Source organism: Lepisosteus oculatus, chromosome 12 (assembly GCF_040954835.1).
Source record: "Lepisosteus oculatus isolate fLepOcu1 chromosome 12, fLepOcu1.hap2, whole genome shotgun sequence".
Lineage (NCBI taxonomy): Eukaryota > Metazoa > Chordata > Actinopteri > Semionotiformes > Lepisosteidae > Lepisosteus > Lepisosteus oculatus.
Genome location: NC_090707.1, coordinates 15,370,700 through 15,397,031, shown reverse-complemented (window position 1 = coordinate 15,397,031; position 26,332 = coordinate 15,370,700). Strand labels below are relative to the sequence as shown.

The 26,332-nt window shown below is 36.6% G+C and overlaps 1 protein-coding gene across 3 annotated transcripts in view; it reads right to left on the bottom strand.

Moving 5' to 3' along the window:
• The window catches only part of b3galt1b (UDP-Gal:betaGlcNAc beta 1,3-galactosyltransferase, polypeptide 1b), a 108,898-nt gene extending 97,376 nt beyond the window's left edge, over window positions 1-11,522 (bottom strand). For all 3 annotated transcript variants that reach the window (XM_015359050.2, XM_015359049.2, XM_015359054.2), the window contains exon 1: window positions 11,319-11,522. The gene's annotated coding sequence lies outside the window, so the exon portion shown is untranslated. The remainder of the gene's footprint in view (window positions 1-11,318) is intronic.
• Between the last annotated feature and the right edge of the window lie 14,810 nt (window positions 11,523-26,332).

Sequence of the window (26,332 nt, the reverse complement as noted above, 5' to 3'; positions counted from 1 at the left end):
AAATATTTTTGCAAGAATTTTATTTGTGTTAAAACACACATCATTCAATGCTATTTAAAAAGAAACTAGAACCTCAAACAGTGTTCCCTAAATACAGTATCTTCACTTAGAACAGTGTAGAAAAAAAACAATGGTATATTTTAAGTCCTGATACTTTTCAAGCTGTGCCTGCAATTTTACAAAATACTTCAAATAGCCATGTTTTCTTCATTCCTTAGCTGAGTCTGATATGAACAGAAAATATATGCACAGACACCACAACACACTCAAGTTGTTATCAGTGTCTTCCAAATTGACTTCAAGTAAATTTCTATTTCTGCAGTACAAAACAGAATCCAATATACGTCAATAAAAACTGACATTTTTTGAAAAGTCAAGAATGCTCTGATTCACAAACTGTCTGACTACAGTATGTAGCTGAGTGGAAAGGGCAAACATACGAATACCTTGGCCTAAACCTTGTGTCTGTGTGCTCATTAGCTTGGGTGTGTAATAAGTTGGTAGAAATCAGATAACAATGATAGACACCATTAAACTCCATTAGGAATTCATGCTAATCTCTTCCCAATGGAAGGGGAGGGCACTTGTACATGAACATAATGATGAGGTAAATCATGCTTGATTACCTAGCAAGACAGATAGTATGAAATGATGTTTTGATGCAATAAGAGTCTTGAATGCTCTAGAGTTTTACCCTGCCTGGTACAGTGTTTCTCAAAATGTCCCCGTTGTCTATAAAAGATGACACACACATATAATTTCAGAAGATTAATGAATGGATGTGAGTCTATATATTTTACATAAAGGCAAAAACAGTGATCAACATCAAGGTATAAAACTACACATGTACACCAAAGAATGCAATAAACTATGAAAATGAAGTTGTCAAACAGACTTATAGCAAACACTTTAAAGCAGAACTGTAAAGATTTGTTGAGAAAATTAACCCTGTTTTTAGCACGAAACAAACTCTTAAAGACTTTCATTTGTCTGGGAACTGAAACATTTGACTGAAATCTAATGCATTAAAAAATGGTATTCTGATGTGATAGTTAAATGTTCCCAATCTTTGTGACAGCAAATATTAGAGACATACTTTGTAGGCAAACAGCAAAAAGATCAAATATGAAATGCAATTCAGTGTGTCATAATGTGTTTGAAATCATAACTGAAAATCGTGATACAAAATCTAAAGTATTGTCACAGTTTCATTTGTATAATAATAATTCACATGCATATAACACTTTTCATGCCAGAGGATCCAAACAACATTACTGTACATATAGGAAGAGACCCACTTTATCCATGACAGAAGTGCAGCACCCACCTGAGTGATGCATGGCAGGCACTATGCCCCAGTCACTCCACTACACAGTAGAATAGGTACTGAAGTGAGAAATTGCTTTGCTGATTGAATTAAGGGGGATTTTAAGTAGGTCAGATTGTGTAAATCCAGAATGGAATTTATCCAGGACACCAGGGTTAACACCACTAGTCTTACAAGCAGTGCCATGGGATCTTTAATGACCACATAGTTAGGACCTCCCTTTAACATGTCATCTGAAGGACGTCTCCTCCTTCAGCACGGTGTCCCCTGTTGCCACACTGGGCCATTTCTGATCCAGAGGGAAGGGGGACAGCTTTTGCTCCACAAACACCACTTAAAACAGCAACCTTAGAGGTCTTCCATTACTAACGAGACCCAACGTGCTTACCTTCTGGAGGTTTGATTAGATTAGTCTTCAAGGTAAGTGATACTGTACAAATGTATTTCAAATATATTTAACTCATGCAAAATGAGTGGAGCAATATTTGGTTGTTATGAAAATCTTAACCAATTGTTTGCCAATTAAGGAGAAAAAAGCCACAAACTGAGAAACAACACAGTCAGGGTGTAGATGGATTGCTTATCATTTGTTTACAATGGATTAAAACAGAATAGATATAATTATAAAATATAATACAAATATAATATAAAATATAGTTGACAGTATAAATGGAAAATTAAATTATAGATATTAGATGCCAGGATTGGTATGCTTGACTAGGTTTTAGAACCCAGAGGAGCAGGGCATGGCCTAGCAAAGTAGCAGAATACCTTCTCCCCAGCTGTGAGAAAGGAGTCCAGACAGCACATCTTGACCCTTGAGTAGTCAAGTGCCTTAAGGATTGCAGAGAGATGTACAGTCTCTATAGTAATGTCTCTATAGTAAAGTAATGGCAAACTGGCTGTTGCTGGGTGAGGGACACAAAGATTTGTTATATTTGTTTGTGTCCCTGGCCAAACAGGATTATCTGCCAGTAGAGTATTAGAAAGAACAGGGGAAGAGTTTTAGAGATGTGAATCAAGGATGAGATAAGCTTAAAAATAAGGTAAATCTGGGCACTACGGAGTGAGTTGAAATGATTTTGAATACTCCAGTGTCTGGTAGTGACGCATTAGAGGAAAGACGTAGTGACAAGCAGCAAGAGAACTGCTGTTTAAATAAAAGTCTTTATACAGTACTTATGCAAATTTCTGTTTGAAGTCAGTTGTATTGTAGAAGCTTCCAGTTGAGTGATGTGCAGGAACTAAAACCACATACAGTACAGCCGATTTGTAATTTCAATTTTAATTCTATTTTATTTTTTATACAAAATGTACATAAACATGCATCTGTGTTCTTGTACTGTATGTTGGCCAATGTTGTTGAGACCGTAGCAGGGTAAGGGTTAGTTTTAATGGTGGATTAGAAGATATTTTAAATGCAAGCCTAATACTAAGCTTAATGCTGACTGTAACCATAATATTTGTACTAATCAGCAGCTATTTCAAAATAACATTGTACTTATTATTATGAATTCCATTATTATAGCCAATTTATTGCTTTATTTATGTTGTTTATATACTGTATAATGTGTTTATTCTCATTTTCCTGTTTTGAACACTACAAGTGTGGACCTGCACAGCAAATATTAATATTAAAATATAGAGGAATAGAGATACTGAAGAGTACTGAATGATAATACCACTTTTTCCTGTCCTCTTTTTAAGTGCTGTATGTGGAAGAATGTGAAACATGGAAACCCAGGTATTAAGTAATAAAGCAAGGATTTAATTATACACAGGATGCACACCAACAAACAAGTTTCCTTATCTTACTAAGTTGTTTCTATATTAGACTGTTTGATTTTTTGCTTTGTTGTGCAATTTCAGCACAACACAGTTGTATTGTTAAATTATGTCTGTTCAATTTTGAGTTAATTGTCCAAGCACTCATTGAACAAAAGCAGTTTGTGGTATGTGGGATGCATACTGTATCGACAAGGGAACAAAATGGCAGACTGTCAAGTATCTTGGTTAATACAGAAACCCTATCGTAACATAATATTACTGCACTGTTGCTGTAATTATACCTACAGTTTGGAATTAACAGACCAAACAGCTTTTATTGAAGAAAAAATTGGATTTCTGGTCACATTCTGAAAACCCCTTGATGACCCTGCATTGATGTAAGCAATGTAAACGCGTAGAGAACTTCAGGTCAGTTTGTGAAGTAGTCTCCAAGGCTATAGTAGTTTGACTGTTGTGAATAGAACAGCAGTAAGGCAGATATTATGGTTTATGCAGGTTTATTTATTTAACCATATTTTAACTGTATGGGCACCTGTTAAACTTCATAATTGACATATTTTGTTCAGACATAGTTTGCTTTACAGAATGTATATCAATAAGAAAACAAATGATTAAAAATTATTATTGCATTGCTACTAGAACAATACCTATCTAATTTTGTGTTAACTGATTAAGTCTTTGAACAGACTTTCATGGAGCAGTGTATGATCCAGTGTGGCTGAGACAATTATCGCAGCAACTTGAGGTATGTGTAATAAACACCTTTAGTTGCTTGTATAATCTGCCAAGTTTCAATCTAATAAGAACAGCAGTTTCTAGGGCAGTGTGAATCTTGAGAGCAAAATCGTTGAGAACAGCAATCAGGGTATGCTAACTAGGATGATAGCTCCCAAATATGCAATCATTTGGACAAATGATTTTTAAACAACAGGCACTTATTTTACTGCATCCCAACGACAAATGGAAATAAATGGAGGACAGGCATCCATTTTGGCTTACTCCATTTTCAAAGTTGCCTTTCCTGATGTTACTATATTTACCCTAGAAAATTTGGATTAGCCAGTTTCTAAACAGGGACATTTAACCTAACAAATTGGTTTATGACCATAAAAATCATGTCATTGTTGTAACATTTCTGATGCAATAATTGACAATCTTTGGCTGTTACTTAATGTTTTAATTCAATCAATGCTGTAGTTTAAGTTTTTTTTTGTTTAATATGCAGGACAGGCAACCATCTTGGTTCATGGAAGGCCACTGTCTTTGTCAGAGATTTAATGACTTATACGTCATAGCATATTTGGATAGTATGAAGTTGCCTGGTTGTATTGGTTTTTGACATATTATTGTAACATGGGTGTTTTCATCCTCTATCAATCTTGTTAGGAGTAACTGTTGGAAATGGAAAAATACCTGCATATTTTTTTAAATTATAACATTTCTAAAATAATTAACAAACTGGCTTAGTACTCCAATAATAATGAACAATAAATAAACTTCCAAAAATATATAAGATCTCTTTTCTGGTAATGTACAATTCTTCTCTTTGTCACCAGGGGATACTAGTCTTGGCTTCAGTTAGGCTAATTCTGCTACTGATGCAAAAGCAGTAACTCAATGCAAACTCAATGTCTTGCTTCTTTGTAACTGATAAGCTTGAGAAAACTTGCAGAAAACCCTGGATCAGCCTTCCAGTTTGATCTCTTCCACATATCCAAATGAGATGGGTTCTACTCTTCCCAAATGAACTCAATGGGGTTAACACCATAAATATGAAGCAGCTTTCTTGAAGCTTCAATGTTAAAATTGTAATGGCCCTCAACATGGTCTTACGAGATCATTCTAATACTGAGAACAGGATTGTTATGAAAAAGAACTGTGCACAAATGCTTGTTTTACAAAAAAGAAGTAAAAAAAAACCCTATTCCCTCAAGATACCATAAAATGTTTTGAAATTACCTAAATATTGCAAATGATATGCACAGATCTACATAAGAATACTTACAAATGAGAGGAGACTAATTGGCCCATTTAGCCCGTTTGATAATTAGTAGTTGATCCAAGGATCTCTTCCTGCCTTTTCTTTAAAAAACAGGGTATTGGCTTCAGAAATGTGGCTAGGTAGCTTTATCTGTACTCCTACAATTATGAAGAAGTGACTTCTATAATACCTACAAGCTATATAAAAGTACTTGTGACAAGTTTGTTTGTATAGTATTTGACTTAGATTTTAATACATGTAACTTAAATATGTTTCTAATATGATATTACAAATCAAAATGTACAGATATTCTAATAATATTGCAATATGACTGTGATGCCATCTAGTTTACATTGTACTAACATCTGATTCATGGCATAATTTGAGGTACAGTACATTAATAATAACATCAAAGTGAAATCAAAATGCACCAACATAGTAATGTTAATAATGCCTGTCATTCTGTTTATACAGCATTAAAATTATACTTCAGAAAGTATTAAAATATATTATTGGTGGGATTACCAGAATCAAAATACTAATAATACTATAATGCAGGCATGAAAAAAATCATCTGATATATTTTTATTTATGCTATTAATATGGTAATCTGATGCTTTGAAGTTGTATTTTAAGATTTTTAATATACAACATGATTTGTAATTGAATCATGTACATTTCCAGAAGGGACATCACAGCCAAATAGCTTGGACTCTGAACATTACCTAATGCCAATACTGTGCAACCACCGTATTATGGCCAGGAGAATGAAGGTGGATTAGTGCATTTAATTTCATGTGAAGGGAAATATTGGGAAAGGAGGAAATATTTTAGGAAACATTGGGAAAGCAAGCTAACGGATCCATCTCTCTTTAAAAAGGGACTTCAAATTAATTACCTCAATGCCAATGGCTAGAGAATTACAGTATCTTGACGGTCAGACCCAACCGAAATCACAGAAAGAAAATTTCAGAAAGATTCTAGAAACCTTGAGGAATATCTCAAGGGAGTACAAAATGTTGGGAACAGTATGAAACAATATATTAAAGTCTAAAGAGGGGTTTAAATGAGTATATACAGTGGTATATAATACTTACAACTCATACAACTCATGGTTATTTCACATTCCGAGGTATAACAGAATCATAGGCTTCTTATTCATGTTATACTAGCAAAAGAGAAAACTGTATCTAAGAATTTACACAATACAGTAAATATTAAATTTATAATATATAATAATATATAGTATTTAACACAGTAATTGCTGAGGATCTTAAAATACTCTCAGATTTGATTTGCACAGGCAATAGTAAAAATGTATGTTCCTTACTGGAATATTTCTTAATATTTTATGGAAAAATATTTTTAAACCTAAACCTACTCATCATCTCTTTGCATTGAAATATTGGCTTACTGGATGACTGCAGATTCTTCTGTTTGTTAAACATGAAGGAGCTGGGAAATGTCTTTCATTTTTATACCTTCTGCAAACATTTGACAAGCAGAACAATTTTCATACTATACAGTTTTTATGTACAGTATATCTTTATGCTAGATAACCATGTTGCATACAGTATATAGTCAGATGTCTTCCAAAGTTTTAACGGATATTCTTTAAGTAAATCAATACTTTGTTTGGATTAAAGCCACAAAGTACAGGCTGCCCTCAATGTTGCTGGGAAGGGAGGGAGTAATGAAACTGCTTTACATTAAACAAATAGTGTGACAAAGCAGAAAAATGTGACTAGAATAAAAGGCGTGAAGCATGTGTATTTATAAGTCCATACAATATGCATATACTATTTATAAGTATATCCTTGGGTGTTCAACAAGGACAAACATACTGTACATGCACTACTTTGTAATCAAAGATAACTGTTTGGCCACTGAATACTAAGGTATCTTTCATATTTGCTTATAAAAAGATCTGCTTAGTTCGCTTTACATATGAACCGTAAGATGCAGCTAGAAAATGACTTCCAGATAATATTTTCTGCAAAATTAATAGGTTCTATTTGCTCTGCATTTTGTACTGAAAGGGTGACAATTTTTCACACTGAACAAAAATGAAGTTAGAAGACAGTAGTGGTGTAAAAGTATATTATTTTTTACTTTTATTGATTTTATATAAAATTAGTGTTGTATATACCTGTATGGTAAATTTACATGCTTCATGTACAGTATGCCTTTTATTCTTACTATATTATCATTTTAATGGAAGTACAATGTGTAATTCTAGTGTGATTTCTACGCTACACTAATATCACCAAAATGTTTGTTGCATTTGCTATTTCATTACATTCTTTAGTTCCATAAAGTAATTTAAACATAAGGACACATCAAAAGAAAAATGAACAGCTTGCTGAACACCATTAATGGAAAATTTAAAAATGGTCTAAATTTATTTCTATTTTATCTGCTGTTTATAAAATCAATGTCAACATCCCTTTTTTAAAAGAAGTAAATTAAAATGTCTTCAGGAACATCTGTGCATGACTATATGCTTTACAGAATCTGCCCACAGGTTTTAAAGAAAACATTTAGTTCAATCAATTTTATTATTGCCTAATTAACAAAAGATTTTAAATACTTAGTATTTTAATACCTCATGCACTCTAGTCATCATAACCAGTAGAAGACTAATGGCAACAATGTGAAAATATTTCTGACAAAAATTTCCAATATAACTCTTGCGACAGAAATACAGTATGTTGGCTGTCTTTATAACTCAGTTTAACTAGAATCATATTCTCTTCGGTCTTCATTCTTCGACAAACAGATTCTAATATTCAGAAAACAACCTTTTAAGACCCAGTATAAAACACCATCAACCAATTTAAGTTAAATAACTAAATCTTCATTTTACAGTGATGCAGAGTTTCCCCAGGAGATTAAACACGAAACAGTGTTATTAATATTGCTGATAATGATAGGTTATTGGTAGAATGCCAAAGAACACTTTAGAGCTGTAGAACATTATTCTATCCATAAGGTTTACTGGCAATAAAGCTTTGTGTTTGCACATGTAATATCCAACATATTGCAAAAAATAATATCTCTGTCATTGGAGCTTCCAACAGACATACGACAGGTACAGTAAAAGCAGGAACACAGTGGGAAAAAAAAGACTATTTTAGGTAATATCACACAAGAATTATGGAATGGAGCACACAGGGGTCAGGTCTTGTAAACTTTGACTGGCAACAAAATAGCAAAAGGCAAAAATGATCATTTAGACTGCAGTATGGGGTAATTTCTTAAAAAGTGCCAGTTTTTATGCGTGGAACAGTACAATGGTGCTGAAATGGTGGGGAACTGCATTTTAGAAGTAAAATTGTGTATTGCAACAGGCAAACCAAACACGTCCACCATGTCCATACAGTATATATATTGTTTTTGTTTCTCTGAGTTAGTTTTGTGTTATTTTGTTTGTTTTGCCTACTGCAGTGCCATGCTTGCTTTGGTGTGAATGAGAATCTGTAGCAAAAATGCAAACATCTGTGATATATAAAATAAAAATGCAAAAAAGAACATTGTAAAGCGGCACTCATTAATTCTTTGTAATCTTTGTTCCAACAATATTGGGCTATATTTGCTGTTATATTGTTGCATTTTAGAATACTCTGCTTCTTTGCATGGTCTGACAGCAAAAAAAATGCTTTATGTTTTGTGTGAAAAAGCAAATAACAAAGATCAATAACAAAGAGAGATTTTCATTGAATGGACTGTTGTTAATCTTTCGGGATTACTGAAATGGGGTTTACTGAAACTGAATGTTTAAGGATACCTGGTCCCTTTATTTTTTATAATTAAGAGGCAGAAATACAGTTAACACCCCTGATTCTTTGTTAAGAAGATTCTCTGCCACACAGAGTTCTATTGAAAACATTGGAAACACCATTCAGACAGAAATGCTTGTACTCTCTGCCTGTCTCGTGGTTTACATTGACCTTAATTATAATACTCCCTTAGAGTGCAAGCAGAGTAAAGGAAATTCAAATACTGTCCTTAGGAACATTAACAGTTATAAATGAAATGATTCAGAAGATTTTATGGGCAAATTTGCATTTTTAACTTTAACTTGATTTAATATGAGCCTAATCCCCAAGAAAGCCATGTTTTTAAATAATACATAGCCCAATAAAATAAACAAAAAAAAACCCCCACAAAAAACAGACCTCTGGCATGCTTTATAATTCCTATTATTATTAACTTTCTTTGAATATGGAAAATGAGGGGAAAAATGATACCCCATGGAGAAGCATATAATTTAATATGATAATTTGCTAAGTGTTTTTCTGACATAATGTACGTCATAAGATCGTTTTCGCACGGATCTTTTTAGAGTGTTTACTTGTTTTGCAACAAATAACCGTCACTATAACATTTGTATTTTCCTTTTTGTTCTTTTTCCTGGTATTTTTGACACATACATCAAAGCAACACATTTGTTGACACTTTATAAAACCTATTAACGATCTAAATTCTCACACCATCATTTTTACTAATATGACTACTTCGAGTTTAGAGAGAAATATCAATTACTATCAATATCAATCAGTTCACATGAAACATAGGGCAGACAGCGTGTTTCCAGGACATAACCTACTGGGCACCGAACGCTTTTATTCCAATTTCCAATTCTTTCGAGTATTTTCTAGTGTTAGTTTGCCCGTTTTATGTTATATACAGTATTCGAATTTTATCTTTGTATACTATTATTCTTATTTGAAGCTTTAAAATTCTTTAAGCATACACACATTCAGTACACGCACGTACGTATACAGAGCCATTCGGTAACGAATGTGGAAAGTTCACATACAGTACAATAGCTGGTAGCATAACAAATACAGTAGATCAGAGTATGAGTGGGTATTGTAACTGTATGCTACTGTACTTTCTCTGTGTGCTTATTAGTCTCTGGACCTACTGTATGAAACCATGCTTGACTAGGAATTGCTCAACAGAATAGATGAACTACCTAGTAAACACAAGATCTTATTTTGTTCACGAAGTGCTCAACCTTCACTCGTGCTGTACTGTATGTCTGTCTTTCATAAACATGGTCGATTACGATGTACAATAACAGTGCATTATATGGTCTATTATAAATCCATTTTTTATCGTCCGCCTTAAAAATACTGCAGCTACAGGATAGCGGAATATCATTTAGAACATTTATCCACTGATGGTAAAGTTACATTGCCCAGGCAAGTGTTCAAAAACGAAGTCGTTAAGACTGAAAAGCCGTGCGTTTCAAAATGCGCAGTGGTCAATCATAGCAGTATACTGTATGTTTACTGATCTGGCCTTTCTGTAACGAATCCACTTAATAGTTTAGATTTTATTTTTAAAACTAACAAATCGGAAAGTTACGAGCATAACCTCGTTTTATGATAACTGTACACAATGTAACAACGTATTTGGAAAAGACAACTTAATCAGATAAAATAATTATGCCTACTTTAACAACAATTTGTTGTAGGCAGCTGTTACGGGGAAAAAAGTGAACAGTGTAGATTCCAACCTTATAATATACTTAGAACGATACACACAGCATACGATTTCATATACTAATATCGATTTTAATGGATATCTACTGTACATTTACTTTACTGTTAGCGTTTAATATACAGATTGCGCTTTTGTACATAAAAACGCAAAAGCACGCACTCTAAAACAAATACAGTATTTTATCTTCCTTGAATCGCCCTTAACCCAGTCACTGATGAAGGATAAATATCCCTCAACGTCAATTCTTTCAGCAAAGATTTGACAAGTTGTCGAAATTCTTTGGTATTTTCCATTATTATTATAACCTTTATAAGTAAAAAAAAACTATATCGATTGAGAATATACTATATATCGTAAAAATAAGAAATCCCACCGCTGTCCCGAACAACACAGATGCAAACTCCTGCACAGCATTTCCTCTAGAGTACGCGTCCTATCGTACTGGAGGACACGGAAATTTTGGAGGGTGGAAGGTTTTCATAAAATAGAAAATAAAGTGGTTAGTGAAAAAGACTTCTTACAAGACCGAATAAGCAGCCAGCCTGAGAGGAAAACGATCTGTGTAACAATTGATGAACGTGAAGGTTACATAGAACAGTCCTATTCAGGTTTTTCACGTTTAACATTTCAACTGTACAGTTTTATAAACGTAACAAAGAAAAACAAAAGAGGCCGTCATTGCACAGAAAGTAAACAGTTTGCACGTACCGGATTTACTGACTCCATCCCACAGAGACTAGTGGTGCTGATGCTACGAGTGTCCCCAGAACAGCATCTCTGGACAAGAGACTATCGGTCTCAAAGAAACATCATAGCGGTACATAGGCTAGGCTCAAAGGTTTGACATGAGAACCACCCAATGGGAAGCCCAGCCAATGGAATCACAACCAATCCGTCTGGAAGACAGCAAAGCTACGAATAGCACGGTAGACTGTCTCACTAAAAATGAACGTGTTGTGTGAGTATATATAGCCAGTTAGCTGATGGAAAGACAATATTTTGATCAGAAATCAACACCAGGTTTGTGTAGTTCACAAATAATGTTATATAAGAACGGCAGCTTTATCTGAAACCATTGCTTGTCTACTTAACCGTCTAAAAACGCAAACGCTCCGATTTTCTTTTTTCCTGAATTGTATCGGAGATAACTTTTACTATTGAAGAACAAGCCTGGGTAAATTCTGTTCTTTAAAAACCAAAGCGAAGCTTAACACATGCACGACAGAAGTAGCACCTTTTATCCATTACCTTGAAATTAGAAACCTGCAATATTTGCTGTAACCGACGATAAACTGTACAGTAGATGTAGTTAACAAGGCAATACAAAATGCTTTTCATCTAAAACGATGACTCACATTGTTTTTAAATGTAATGTTATGCAATATATACTAATAATCGTACAGCTGGAGACGCCCACATTACAGAAATTATTATAGTACCTCTGAAACAGAACAAAGTCTGTTAATTACAAAGCTCTTACATTTTATAAGATCCAGCCCACAGTCCACTAGTGCACAAGAAAACTGTTATGTTCGAGTTAAGTGGACATTGATTTTCTGGGCAATTATACTGCAGTTCAGGCTCAATTTAAAAACTAAATGCTAGGCTAATTAAAAACTCAAACCCTGTTATAAAGTGCATTTGAGTAGCCAATAACTATGTGCGTTATTTTTAAAAATCTGTTTAAACCATTAATCTTCAAGCCATCAACACACTAATACAGTTTTCAAGCAACAGCCCAATACTAGAACAAAAAAGACTGGTTGTATCACAATAAAAACTCACATTTTGAATACATAGAAGACCCCTTGCCCACCCCACCCTCTTGTGGCTTAGAAGAAGTGTCTAAAGAAGAACACATTTTTCTACATTGCTATTAGTAAAAAAACTAGACATACAGAAAGACAGAGATGTGTTGTGAAACAGGCCCTTGATCTAAACTTGAGTATAGTCATACAGTATCATAAGAAATGTGTGATCTATGGGTGGTTTACTCATAGAATGGCACTCGGATTGATAGCCTTACCAGGTCTCAGAAGCTAAGCAAGTCTGGACTTGGTCTATACTAGAATGGAAGACCAGGTTGCTGCTGAAGGTGGTTTTATTGGGACAGTACTGGCACATTTCCTTCAGGGCCATGATTTCCAAAGCAGGGCTTGAATGTGGCAAGATGACACTGTGTTCTTGAAGGTGCCATTTTTCAGATGAGAGGTAAAACTGCCTGGTCCCTGCAACTTGTTTATTAAGGATCCCCTGATACTTTGTAAGAGTATGCATGCTAACTCTGGTGTCCAATGAATCCACTTTGGGCTATACAATCAAGTCTAACTAAATTTTTATCTCTTAATTCCATTAGAAAAAGAATGTCTCACTTGTCCGCCTGATTTGCTATGGAGTGGGGCTGCTGGTGCATAATGGCTGCTGTGTGTCACCCAGCTAGATGCTGTATTGCAGTGGTAGATGAAGTGGGTTATCTCTAATCTGTAAAGCACTCTGTGATCCTTATGGAGGAAAGCATTGTAAAAGTAGAAAGAAGTGTTAACTCTTAAATCATAAAAAAGAAAAATCAGACTTAATTAAATTTACTGTAAAACATGTTCATAGTTTAAAGATGTGTTCTACATTAGATAATTATTTTTATTTTCATTATGACAAGAGAAAGAAAAGTGGTTAAACCTTTCAAACTGCTGCATTTGGCATTGGATGCACTGGAATTTGAACAGACATTTATTGGGTATTCCTGACTGACATACAGTATTAATTGTTAAAATATTGCTATCATAGGTCATAATCAATTGTTTTATTAAAAAAATTATTATAGTTTTGACAGTGAGCTTGACCATTGTTGGGGTGATTGGTCAATTTAAGGGAAATTTGGCAAGCCACATTATGAAATTGCCTTTGATTATGGTCAGTCAGTAAGTTTGTCTTTATTTTAAAGGATATTGTACAGTCAGTTCTTTGATCTTAAGGGCTGACAGTACTTTAATATAACCCACTAATGTCAGACTAATATTTTATTATTGTAAGCTGGTCTAGGACTGTAGATAATTGGAATTTGTGAAACTAGCCCTAAGAGCTCTGTGTTTAGGATGCTACATAGCCATAACAGTTATGGTGTGAGAGGAAGAAAGCAATTTGTCCAAGATTTGTGGTTGCAGATTTTCTGTGTGCAATGAGCTCTTAATAGTGTTTTAGCCCAGAAAGCATCTTCTTTTGGGAAATAAAGCAGTGAAAAATAGCCTTCAAGCATCAGTACTTGAAAATATCAAACCTAGTGCCTTTTCAACATTATCCCATTAACACAGTCTTCTCTCTGTTTCCAATTTGCTTCCTTACTATTTTAATCTGTCCCAGTAATCAGTTAAGCAATTAACCAAGCAATTACCCACCTGTTTTCAATTACATACTGAGTGGCATTAACAACACAAAAAATGAGCTTTGAAACCAACAGCATTTGGTATAGTATAATCTCAGTATAGTGTGCTACACAAATGGCCAACTTTTATCTTGCTTAAATAAAATCCAAATACTGAAAAAAGGTAAGATACAAGTAGACCTATATTATTTCAGACCCAATCATGAAGACTGGCAAAAGTGGCTTTAATAATTCATCCATCCATTTTCTAACCGCTTCATCCAATTCAGGATCATGGGGAGCCAGAACCCATCACAGCGGGCAATGGGTGCAAGGCAGGATACATCCTGGATGGGACACCAGTCCATCCCAGGGCAGACACACAGACAGAATCATAGATGCACACATTAGCTATTGTTTAGGAGGATTTGCTGGTCTTCAGAAATCTGCATGGAGTACTGGCACACAGAACGACATGATGGAAGACCTAATACTCTACATTTAGTACTTTTTGTAAAATTGTATAATCTTAACATGCCCAGAGGGGTTGGGCAGCCAGTTGACCTTGGACCCCTAGAGGTTTTTTTTCTCCTTACAGAGGAGTTTTTGGTTCCTCTCCTCCGTTGTCTTCTGGCTTTTTCTTTTTCTTTTTCTGTATTGTAATGTCATGTATTGTCCCACAGCTTTGTTAAGTGCCTTGGGGCAACCTTGTTGTGAAAGGCGCTATATAAAAATTAATTGAATTGAATTGAACATTCATGCCTAAGGCCAATTTTCGCAGAAGCCAATTAACCTATGAGTATTGTACTGTATGTTTTTTGGACTGTGGGAGGAAGCCAGGGCACCTGGAGGAAATCTAACCAAACATGCGGAGAACATATCAAATCCCATGCAGAGAGCATCCTAGCTCAGGGATCTAGCCCAGGCCCCCAGTGCTGCACTGTGTCACCATGCTGTTCGGCTTTAGTAAAATTATTATAATTAATTGCTTTAGCTGCTAAACAACAGAAGGCACTAATTCTCTCACTGCATTGCTTGTTGAGTTCTATGATCCAGGAGTTGCTAGATTGAGTCTGAGTTAGATCACTTGCTAAATGTGACTGTGATTCCTGAATCGGCAGTGCATAATTAACTGGGTGCGTCTAAGAGGGTAGTTGGGTTTAATCAGTAGGACTCTCTCTGACCCTGCTTGTAGTCTGAGGATGCTGTCAGTGAGATTCGTACCTTTCCTGCAGTTGACACTGGACCTGCTGTACAGGGCTGCTTGACTGTGACTTGTTAAAAGAAGAGTGGCTCGAAGGTGATTTGGTCACAGAAGTCTGTCTGCTCTTCATCGATCTCCTTCTGTGTGAGTTTGCTGGTCATGTAGCCATGACCTGAGATGTGAGATACACACAAATGGCTAATCTACATTATAAATAACATGTTAAATAATTGCCAATTCTCAATGTAATAAAAAGATAATAATAATTTGATTGCATCATTAGAAGACATTCTCTTTAATCTAGTGTGTTAAATTGCCATTATTTTTAGATAAGCCTTGATTTCAATAATTATAATTTTTAATTGTCTTTCATTTGCTAGAGTTTTGCTACATTTAGTTTTTTTGTGCATATGATATCTCAGCGTCTTTTGTGATGATATTGCACTGTATGTTTGTTTTTTTCTATGTTTTTATCTGTTACATTAGAATGAGATAAGTGCTGATTTTAAACTCACAATCATAAGTGTAGGAAATTTAACATTTGCAGCCAGACAATTTCATTATTCTTAAATTTGATTAAACATATAATGTAACTACGTAAGACTTGGCATGGTTGAATGGCAAATTGCAAATGCATTACGGTTGAATATAACAAAATGACATCATTAATACATAGAGATACACAAGGACACAAAGATGATATCTTCTTGATATTTTCATAATATGTTTCAGTGCAAAGCAATACTCATACTATAGAAGTAATATTTTCACCACAGCATTATTTGTTTATAGAAAAAAGTAAAAGATGTGGGGTTCCTGTGTTGGAATGCAAAACAACAAGATCCCTAATGGTCTTGGAGGTGATTTAATTCATAAAGAATGCATGAAACTAAACAAAATTATTTTTTTAATAATAAAGTAATTTAAACACGAAAGGTTTCAAACATTGTGCATGACCAAATTTTCTTATTAGTTTCTTATTGTTGGTAAGGTTACCAGAAAATTGCTATGCATATACAGTACTGCATCATGCTCAGCATGTTAAGTGCCCCTTGGTTCATGCATTTCTGATAATGTCATTGCTTTTGAATATTAAGTATTTTGGCCAAACTCTAATTAAGATGGAATACAGATGCAATTAGAATTAGATTGATGTATTGACTTACTGTAACTCATCCTTCAGGGCTTTTTCCTCAGAAGAAATGATAACCCAAGCATAACTATGATGCTATCAGAAGCCCCCGGATGCTAAATGCTTAGATGCAGAGTTTAGAGTGAGTTTGTCTTTTGTTTCTTTAGATTTAATTTGGTGCTTGATAGTCTGTGGAAGTCCAATGTTCTAAGGATTTCAAAAAAGGTGGATGGTGTAAGGAGAAAGGACTAAAATATTCACTGTAGAAGGCATTGCAAGGACCAAAGACAGTGGGTAAAACACCCAACAGTGAAGATGTGACAGAGAGAGGATAAGGATTGCAAAACTAGAAGTAGGCAGAAGACATTGTTGAATGAAGGTGTCACGGATGTCTGAAAGGGCAAGCTGTAGAATGGCAGGAGAGCAAAAAAGACCCTATGCGTAATGGCAAAACAGGGAATAACCCGGGCTCAGGAGGTCAGACACTGTCGGGTAGAAACCTATGCCCTCAGGTCGCAGAAGAGACAACCTTGTGCTAGGTGTGCTAGGTGGGTGCTAGACATTCAAACCCTCAATGCTGAGCAAGGAGGAAAGGGTGACCCAGAAATATACAGGCCCAAACAAAGACACACCAGAAGGACAAGCAAAGCACAGGGAAACTAGGAACAGGACAGAGTAGGAGCACCCTCTAGCTGTAGAGGGCGTGACAGAAGGGTGCCCTTTACTGGGGTCATAAGCAGGTAGAGGGACCACTGAGATAAAGAGGATCCACGAGGGTCATTAGCTACAAAGACAAGGAGGAAGTAGGGGGTCAATAAAAAAGGGGGAAAGGTGACTGTCATAGCCTGGTTTACAACTGTGATGCAGGAACTTTCATGTCATTCACTTAATTTGGTAATTTGTAGGAATGAAGACACAGTGGGTATCATCACACAATATTGAAGAAGAGACAGAAAGCAGGATAAGAAAAAGTAAATTGTGGACCTGGTAAAGATCATGGAGGGGTCAAGAAGAACTAAAAGAGGGAGAGAAGAAAAAGGTGGCTTGCAAGGCCGAGCACGAGACAGTCACGGCGTCGCTGTTGAACTGGAGCCCTGGGCTGCTGCAAGCTTGTCAGGCCAAAGAAGAAGATGGGGCATCTTGGTGACTCACAAAACAATGAGACATTTGGGAATGGAAAAGAGAAAGGATATCCTTTGATCTTTAAGAGTCTGTTGCAGGCGAAACACAGTCTAACCTCTGGTTTTAGGAGAAGCGGAAGTAGAAGCACAGAGGGTATGTGGAAGACAGGTATGGCAGAACTTTTGAGTTTCTTGCTGTAGAACTGGGAGTTGAGGAGCAATGCGAGTGTCCATTAAATGGGCTATACCATAATTTTCCAACTATCCAGTACTTAATACTGTACATGTTTTTGTCTGAGGTCCCAGGTGTCCTGGAGTAGACCAATTAGAGGAGAGCTACAGCCCTACAGGATTAATCAGTTTCTCTACATATAAAATCACTAATACCTAAAGCAAATGACATTTTTGAGCAATGGTGTGTAGACTGGCATGTACAGTGAGCAAGGTGCTGATCACTACGAGGCTTAATGGAATTCAGGTGGTAAGATGTTGGGCTAGAGTCTGAGAAATGGCACTGAATTTTTTTTTCCCTTCAAGCAGGGTGGAACGAGAAGGAAGAATGTCATTGGAGAGTCTGAGCACATAAATATCATGTGGACTGATAATGAGCAAGCAGGTATAGAGAATCATAATATGTTTGAATACGGATACACAAAGTGGGCAAGGTTAGGTTTTGAGCTCCTTCTGAACATTAATTAAAAATAAGTTACAACTTAAACTGAATATGTTAAGTCTTTCTTGTTTTCGTTTCATCTGGCCAGATCATATCCTTATATCTATAGATTTTATCATTTGCAAAATCATTTATTTGGGATTCAGTATGGCAAGTGGGGTCTTGGATGACAGAAATGCAAAGCAGGTTGAAACTGTTAACTGTAACTTTCAAATTAATGGTACAACAGACTAGGATTGTGAGACAAAAGTAGCTAGTGAGTGAACCTGTACCAGCCCCCTGCTCAAGGACCCACTACCAAGCAAGCTGCTCAAGGTGGTCTTTGTAACGGGAGCTGGTCCAGGCTTCTGCGAAGCGTAGTTGAGGACCCAATGCAGACGGTATAATCCGGAAGTAAGTGGAGAAGGACATCAGGGGAAGGTACAGCAGGATATGACAGGTTGACAGACAGGGCGGTGTGACGGTGGTGATCTGGTGCTCAGGGGGCATGGCAAGGGCAAACAGATCCAGACAGTCCAAAGGGGGAATCCGGGGTGCAGTCCAAAGTCCAAAACGGGGGGATCATTCAAGACGAGAATAACAGAGGTAAAATTCGGAATGGGCTCTTCAACAGGGACAGGGAATAAAACCAGGATGACGAGGCCAGGCGCTCCAAGTCCCAGACTCAGGTGGTCAGGACGCCGTGGAGTGGCCTATGGAATCGGGTCTCTCCTGGACCTGCTGGTAGGGGGGCTTCTGGTCGTCCATCTCCCAGTGCTGAGCCAGGCATAGTGGGAGCGCCAGGCTAAAATAATGGGACACAAAATAAGTGGCAGGTGCACATAATTAACTAAAATACGAAAGGGGCCCTTAAGAGGAGTCTTCTTTTTATATTGTAACCAATGCTCCTGGTTCTGTGTTGGCGGTCTGGAGAAAGACAGGGTGGAGATTACTTTACAGGCTCTCTGGCAGTTTTATTGCCCGTTTAATTACAGTGAGGTGTACTCATGATGGAGAGAGAAAGCACAGCCTGGATGCAGAGAAAGGACTCATGATATTTATTTTTACCTACTTACTATAGGTTTGTGATTACTGTTTCTTTTAGTTGATCAACATTATTTAAATAACAAATACCTTATACTAATATAAGGTAGGGTTGAAACAGGTTGAAACATGTCTTTTAACCATATATATTGTAACGCAACGGGGGCTCAGGCGGGCGACATCCCGACTGGAGGCTCGAACCCGTGACTTCTGCGTCTCTCTGCAGCGACCTAGCCCCGTGAGCTAAAGAGAGATCTCTCCACAGCCCAGTAGCTGTGGTCCTGCTATCACAGGGAAGGGCGGTGACGTCACCCGCTCTGGTACGCCGGCTCTTACACACAGTGCTTGTCGGCCGTAAGCGTTACACTCTCCCCCGCTTAAATCGCCGTCCCCGGCGAAGGGCTATCCCACCCCGCTCTGACACCAATGTAACACAACGGGGGCTCAGGCGGGCGCCCTTGCCGCATCTGGTCGGCCCCATCCCGACTGGAGGCTCGAACCCGGGACTTCCGCGTCTCTCTGCAGCGACCTAGCCCCGTGAGCTAAAGAGAGATCTCTCCACAGCCCAGTAGCTGTGGTCCTGCTATCACAGGGAAGGGCGGTGACGTCACCCGCTCTGGTACGCCGGCTCTTACACACAGTGCTTGTCGGCCGTAAGCGTTACACTCCCCCCCGCTTAAATCGCCGTCCCCGGCGACGCGCTATCCCATAACACAACGGGGGCTCAGGCGGGCGCCCTTGCCGCAACTGGTCGGCCCCTGCACCGTCCGGGGCTCGAACCCGGGACTTCGCGTCTCTCTGCAGCGACCTAGCCCCGTGAGCGAAAGAGAGATCTCTCCACAGCCCACTAGCTGTGGTCCTGCTATCACAGGGAAGGGCGGTGACGTCACCCGCTCTGGTACGCCAGCTCTTACACACAGTGCTTGTCGGCCGTAAGCGTTACAATATATATACTGTATACTACAAAGGAACAAGTAATATTTTCTTCCATGCTGTAAAGAGAGGAAAAAAGTCCTCCTGCTGTACACAACAGTAGTATATATTAATGTTGTTTTCTTCACCACTGCTCTCTGTTAGAAATATTTCTGTGAATATAATTACATAATAATAGTATTCTAATGCAGTAGCTTCTATTTCTTGCATTTTGTTCTCATTACTCCCTACTGGTATTAACTGTACATATAAGCACTTAATTACTAAGATATCTTAATTCAGTATCTCTCAGTATCTCTTTTCATTATATTCCCCCTCCCTGTCTAGTTACAATGTTTTGGAATTTCTCTTTAGATCCTTGCCCCCCAGCTGACAGATCCCATGTCAGTCAGCTTCAATATATCATGTCTCTACGGATAGCCTTTTGTAATGTACTGTATATCAGTATACCAAGGTTTCCAGTGGCTGAGCAAGCTGACGCCTTCTTAAACACAACATGTACAGTATTCAGATACATGTTTTTGGATTAACTGTTGTGTTCACAGCTCCCCCGTTTTAAACTGTTTTTTTCTTTCACTTAACTCCGATAACTGGCTGATGTTTATTTGTGTGTGTGGCACTTTGACAGAACAATTAGCATTGCTGCCTCATAGTGCTGGGACCCTGGGTTCAATTCCAGACCTGTTGTGCTATTTGTGTGGAGTTTGTATGTCCTCCTCTTGTATGTGTGGGCTTCCACCTGGTGATCCAATTTCCTCCTACAGTCCAAAGACATTCTATTATGTAATTTGCTTCTAGGAAGATTGGCCCTACAGCAGGTGTGTCTGTGTTTGTGTTTGTGTGTCTGCCCTGTGATGGACTGGCATCTCATCCAGGGTGTACCCTGCCTTGTGCCTGTTGCTTTGCCAAGAGAGGCTATGGCTCCCCTCTGATCCTGAATTAGAAGAAATGGTTAAAAATAGATGGATTATATGTGTGAACAAATGTCATCTCTGAAGTAAGGAAACAATTTTTTCAAGGCAACGTTCATTCTATTATGGGTAGATCTATTAAGAAGCTGTCTCAGGAAACATGCTGCAATTTGTTCCTGAATACAAATTGGTCAGCACTGCTGTGTGCCATGGACCTTATGGACACAGTGCAACAAACCATCATTATCACACCTGTAATGAAAGCTGTATTAGACTTTAATTAGTAATGTGCATAATTCTCTGAATTTGGGATGATCCATAATATCATTGCCATTCTCTAGTTGTACCACACAACCCCAGATGAGAAGACTAGGTCAGCTTCCATCATGTGGCCTACTGTACAGCCTTTGACTGTTTGCAGTTTGCAGGAAATCCAGTATAGTTGTTCCTGTTAATAAATGCAGTGCAGTGAGAATAATTTGATTGCTTTGCAATGGACAATAATATTAATTACAAGTAAATTCTGTAAACCTTTTGCTCCTGCTTTGGCAAAAGTCCAAGGCTGAACAAGTGTTCCAAAGCCTAGGAACACTTGTTTTACAGGTATTAATGTACGGCAGCTGTAGTTAGAGTCTCTGGAGGAGTTGTTAACATTCAATATGTTGGACAGAGAGCACTGCTTCAGAATTTATTTGAGGAAGAGATTTACATAGTTACCTTGGTTTAGGGTTTTTAACATTGTTATTCACAAGTGCTGTTACCTTACAACATTCTGGGTTCTGGGTTTGATTCTCGACTGGTGCATCTTCTTTTTGCATGTTTTCCCTCTGTCACCTAGGTTTTCTCTGGGTTCTTTAGCTTTCTTATGTGTTCATACTGCATGTGTATACAGTAGTTTGAAGTCCCATCTGTGGCCCTAAATTGCTTCTTCTGCTATTGGAATAGGCTTAACTGCTAATTTTCAAATATCAAATAAAACATAAGGTGAAGGCAAAATAAAAATGATTAAAAGAGGTACAGTAATGGTGCTGGCATTCTCTATTATTTATATTTTATTCTCATGCCAGAATCCTATTCTAAATGCACAACCCCACAAAGATATCAAGCACACACAGTACTACCCTTGTCTAATTAGCTAAAGTGCTCATGAATGAACCTCAGATACAACATGCTATTTCAGAATGATTTTTTTTCTGTTCTGTCAATCTTTCTTACTGCATTCCTTGTAATTATGTTAAATTATATGGAATATACATACAAATGTCTTTTAAAACCCATTATGGTTATGAAGTGTACCTCCCAATGTATCAGTCATATTTTTGTGGATTGCATTTTCATTCTGTAATCCTTTCTTTGGTTGCATGGACCTCTACCAGTTATGCATTTGCTGCTGTTTTTGGCAAGCTATGCTTGTGTCCATATATCCTCTGTAACATATGGTGTCAGGCAGATTAGATCTATGTACCCTGTTAGGAAATAAAGGGCCTCCCTGGGTCATACTGTACATGTAACCTTTATAAGGTTTGTGAAATATCATTATCAGAAAAACACTTACTGTACCTGAATGTGAGATATAAATGCTCATCTTTTGTTGCATTATTAGAATAGTTAAACTGTGAATTGATAAATGAAAAACATACTGTAGCTTAAGCTTTGAAAATACAGTGGGACAGTTAATATTGCAAATATTATTTATAAAGGCTTTGGAACAAATGTCATGTTCTCTAAATATAGTAGTGTATAAGAACTTGTCTGGTGTGAAAATGCTATTTAAAAAAAATATTATTTAATATTTTACTGTTGTTTATACTGTATATCATTAACATAAATCATATGAATGGTGGCATAATCCATTTTTACTACACTTTCCAGAACTTCAGAACTTTGATTTAAAAACAAATCTCATTTGCAATTTGTGTTTAAAAACACTAAATTAAAGTTCACCCTTGTAATAGAGGTGCTAAATTCTTTTGTGACAATGTAAGTTAAAGAAATGGAACAATTACTGAATAACTTACTTATTTGAATGTCTATATTCAGTATTACTGTGATGAAGACAACTGTGGACATAAAATCTATATGGGTCTGTTCCAGTTGAGACACTTCTTAACGCTGGCAATGGCACTAAATTTCACAGCTTTATTGTAATTGATTTACAGATTTTCTAGAGGAAGGAAATTGAAATTACCTTTATTGATTTTGTTTCTCTGAATCCTACCACCTAGACAAGGTTTTCAAAATTATTAAAACCTGCTCTTCTGAGTCCAAGCAATCCAAGAATTGCAAGAATTCTGTGCAAAACTGGCAACAGTAGTACTAAAGGTTAAAAAAAGAATATCTAATGGGGTTGATTGGCTTCATAACAAACCTCTCCCAGCCTCAGAAACTCAGTAACCTCTACTTTTTAAGTTCAGTTGTTGAAAAAGATTTGGTCAGTCAGTAAAGATAATCTCTTGTTCTCAACTTGCAGTGATTATATTAGGTGATGAAAAAGATGATTGTAATGGCACATGGTAGAACAGGGTAAAAAGGACAATTAGTAATTGTGATTGCATTCATTTAAAGGAAACAGATTAAGACAGATTAATTCCTATCTTACCTAGTCTTTTGCACATTTTGCAGTTGATCCCAAATAACATGGAGATATGATAAGAGACATTCCAATAAAATTATATTTAATTTTTGTCAGGTTATGATGAGGCCTTGCTAATCGCAAATTAGAAGGTTAAGTTAAACAATATAGTCCTTACGGAATGTCCCACTGTGGGTGTATACACCCTGCTGCTTTGTACAATAATCAGATGGACATCTTAACTACAGCAGAAAATAGGGTCGTTTATGTTTTACAGTGCTACTATGATTGTATTGTATGTGAAGCTGATTTAATGTTTTTCTTTCTAAATTAACATTTCATATTAATCTTTTCCTGGGTACTACTTTAGGAGAAACCCTTATTGTAAGGGTATTATAAGAAATGTATCTAAAATGGATAAGAAACCATATCTAACACAGCTAGTGGACTTTTAAAATATTTTTTTATTTACATATACTGAGATTCAATAGTATAGCTCCTACTCATTTAATATTTAAAGGGACTACTGTGTAACTTGTAGCACATTTGTCCTGTAGTGAGAAAATTATGACCTTTAAAATTTAAATATTATGTCACAGATATACAGTGAAGTATTGTTTTATACAGGGCCTAAAATAAAAAAAAGTTAGATTATATAATATATATTAAAAGTACAGATATTTGAAATTGACTCAAATATCTCATATTGGACAGTACAATTTATTTCCTTTTAATGTAAACTGCAAAACTGCCCTAATCAGAGATCATGGTCCCTCCTGTGTCCTGTGTCACTGTCTTTCTCCCTGTGCACAGAAAGCTAAATTTTAATATTTAGAGCTGACTCTATTAACACTGGCCACCTTGCATTGGGTTTAGCAGTGTACTTGAGGTAGTACATTCAACTTCATCAAGCATGAATGCCGAATGTGCCTTATGCTTTTCAACCTCTTCTGCAGTCTGACAGCTTTGCAGTCCTCAGTGGATGGACTTTATTAAAATATTAATGTGTCCTCAGAAAGGAGCTGAAGGCAGAATAATACAGTTCACATTCTGTTGGGTAAAGTTCATCCATAATTTGAATCACCTTGATAAAACGTTCATAGCAGAAAAGAAAAGGACAGATTAAGAAATGTTTTGAGCAAGATATCCTAATTAAATGTTCTTTATAGACCTAATTAAATTAAGCTGAACTTTAAGGAGTATCAGGGGCAGCATAGTGCTGTAGGTAATTCTCTGGACTCATAACACAACACTGCTGTTGTATAGTACTTTGAGTGAGGTACAGTTCTTTTTCACAGTTGCTCCAATCCACCCAGCTGTATGAATGGGGACCGACATTTATGGAAACCTGCAAACCATTGGCCTCCCCTCCCATGGGGGTGCCCTGTGTTCTCAGGTCCACTTGGAAACACCATGGAAACCAGGATAGTCTCTGAGCCACTGTGACTCATCTATGAAACGTGCCTACATATAAAAATAACAAATGCAGGACTGTAGAAATGTAACAATGCCAATATCAAATCAGGTCTTCATGGAATCCAAAAGACCACAAAGACACTGCAAGCAACGACAAATTATGGCAGTAGGCAACTATACTAATTCATGTTAATTATTTATTTTTTACCAAATAATTAACACTATTCACCTTTATCTATTATATTCTGACAACTATTTCCATTCCAGATATACCATGTCAAACAGATTAAAAGAATTTATGAGAGATTTTCACACCTACAGTACAGTTAAACTTACTGTTTGGGTAGGTTTATCAGTTAAGTCCTAATGCTGAACAATGTTGGTGTTCCATGTTCCTAGCCAGATGGTTGTAGCCCAAACACTGGGCCCTTTTACAAAATGGCTGGATGAAGTTTTAGATTCACTTAGCTACGAAACCACCAGATGAGGAAGATGAGCTGAATGGTTTCTTCCAGTTTGTAAACTTCTAATGTTCTACTCCTATAGTAATTATGTTATTGTAATGGAACAAGCGAGATTCACATCTGTTCTCAAAAGGTTGGATTATTTCATTTTGAAAATGCATTGTTTTTTTGCAAACTTATTGAATTTATTGTCAGTTTGCATTATAGTCTTTAGAAACATGTAAACTGAACTTTAGCCATCATTTTAAAATCGTTCTAAAACCCTTTTCTTCCAGTGAATGGAGCAGAGGTACAGTAGTAAAGCATTTAGGAAAATTATAAACACAATGTGTCTCTACAGCATACAGTATGTAACAGTTTTAGATGTTGTAAGTCCAGTGTATTGACATTGAAAAATAAAGGCAAAGAAATTTAGTTTGCATTAGGGGACATTAGCTAATGATATCCCTAGTACCATATTCATCTACAGCAAGCTGATTAATATTCCTGTTTTACGTCAGTCGCATTTTTCCCACATTTGTTTTCACACCTTAGAAATAATAAAGCTACAACACAAGCTTCTGGTGCTTCACTGATAGTATAGAAACATCATTCTAAAAAGTTCAAGATTGATTACAAATCAAAATGATGGAATGTAACAAAACAATTTAGCAACAATTGCATCTGAAATGTAACAGAAGGAAGAGAGATAATTATGTGGTATGTCATTTTGAAAGTATGAAATAACATTGACAATAGTCATTTTTTGACAGATTTATAAATGCCCTTGTCAATGTGAAGCTCCAATCAATAGTGCAGAAAAAGAAATGTGGTTTGAATGGAAATGAAAAGTGTTTTTAACCAATCCATTGTAGAACTTTCTGAAAGGCTGGTATGTATTACATTCTTGTGGAACATAATGTTACGGTTATTGAG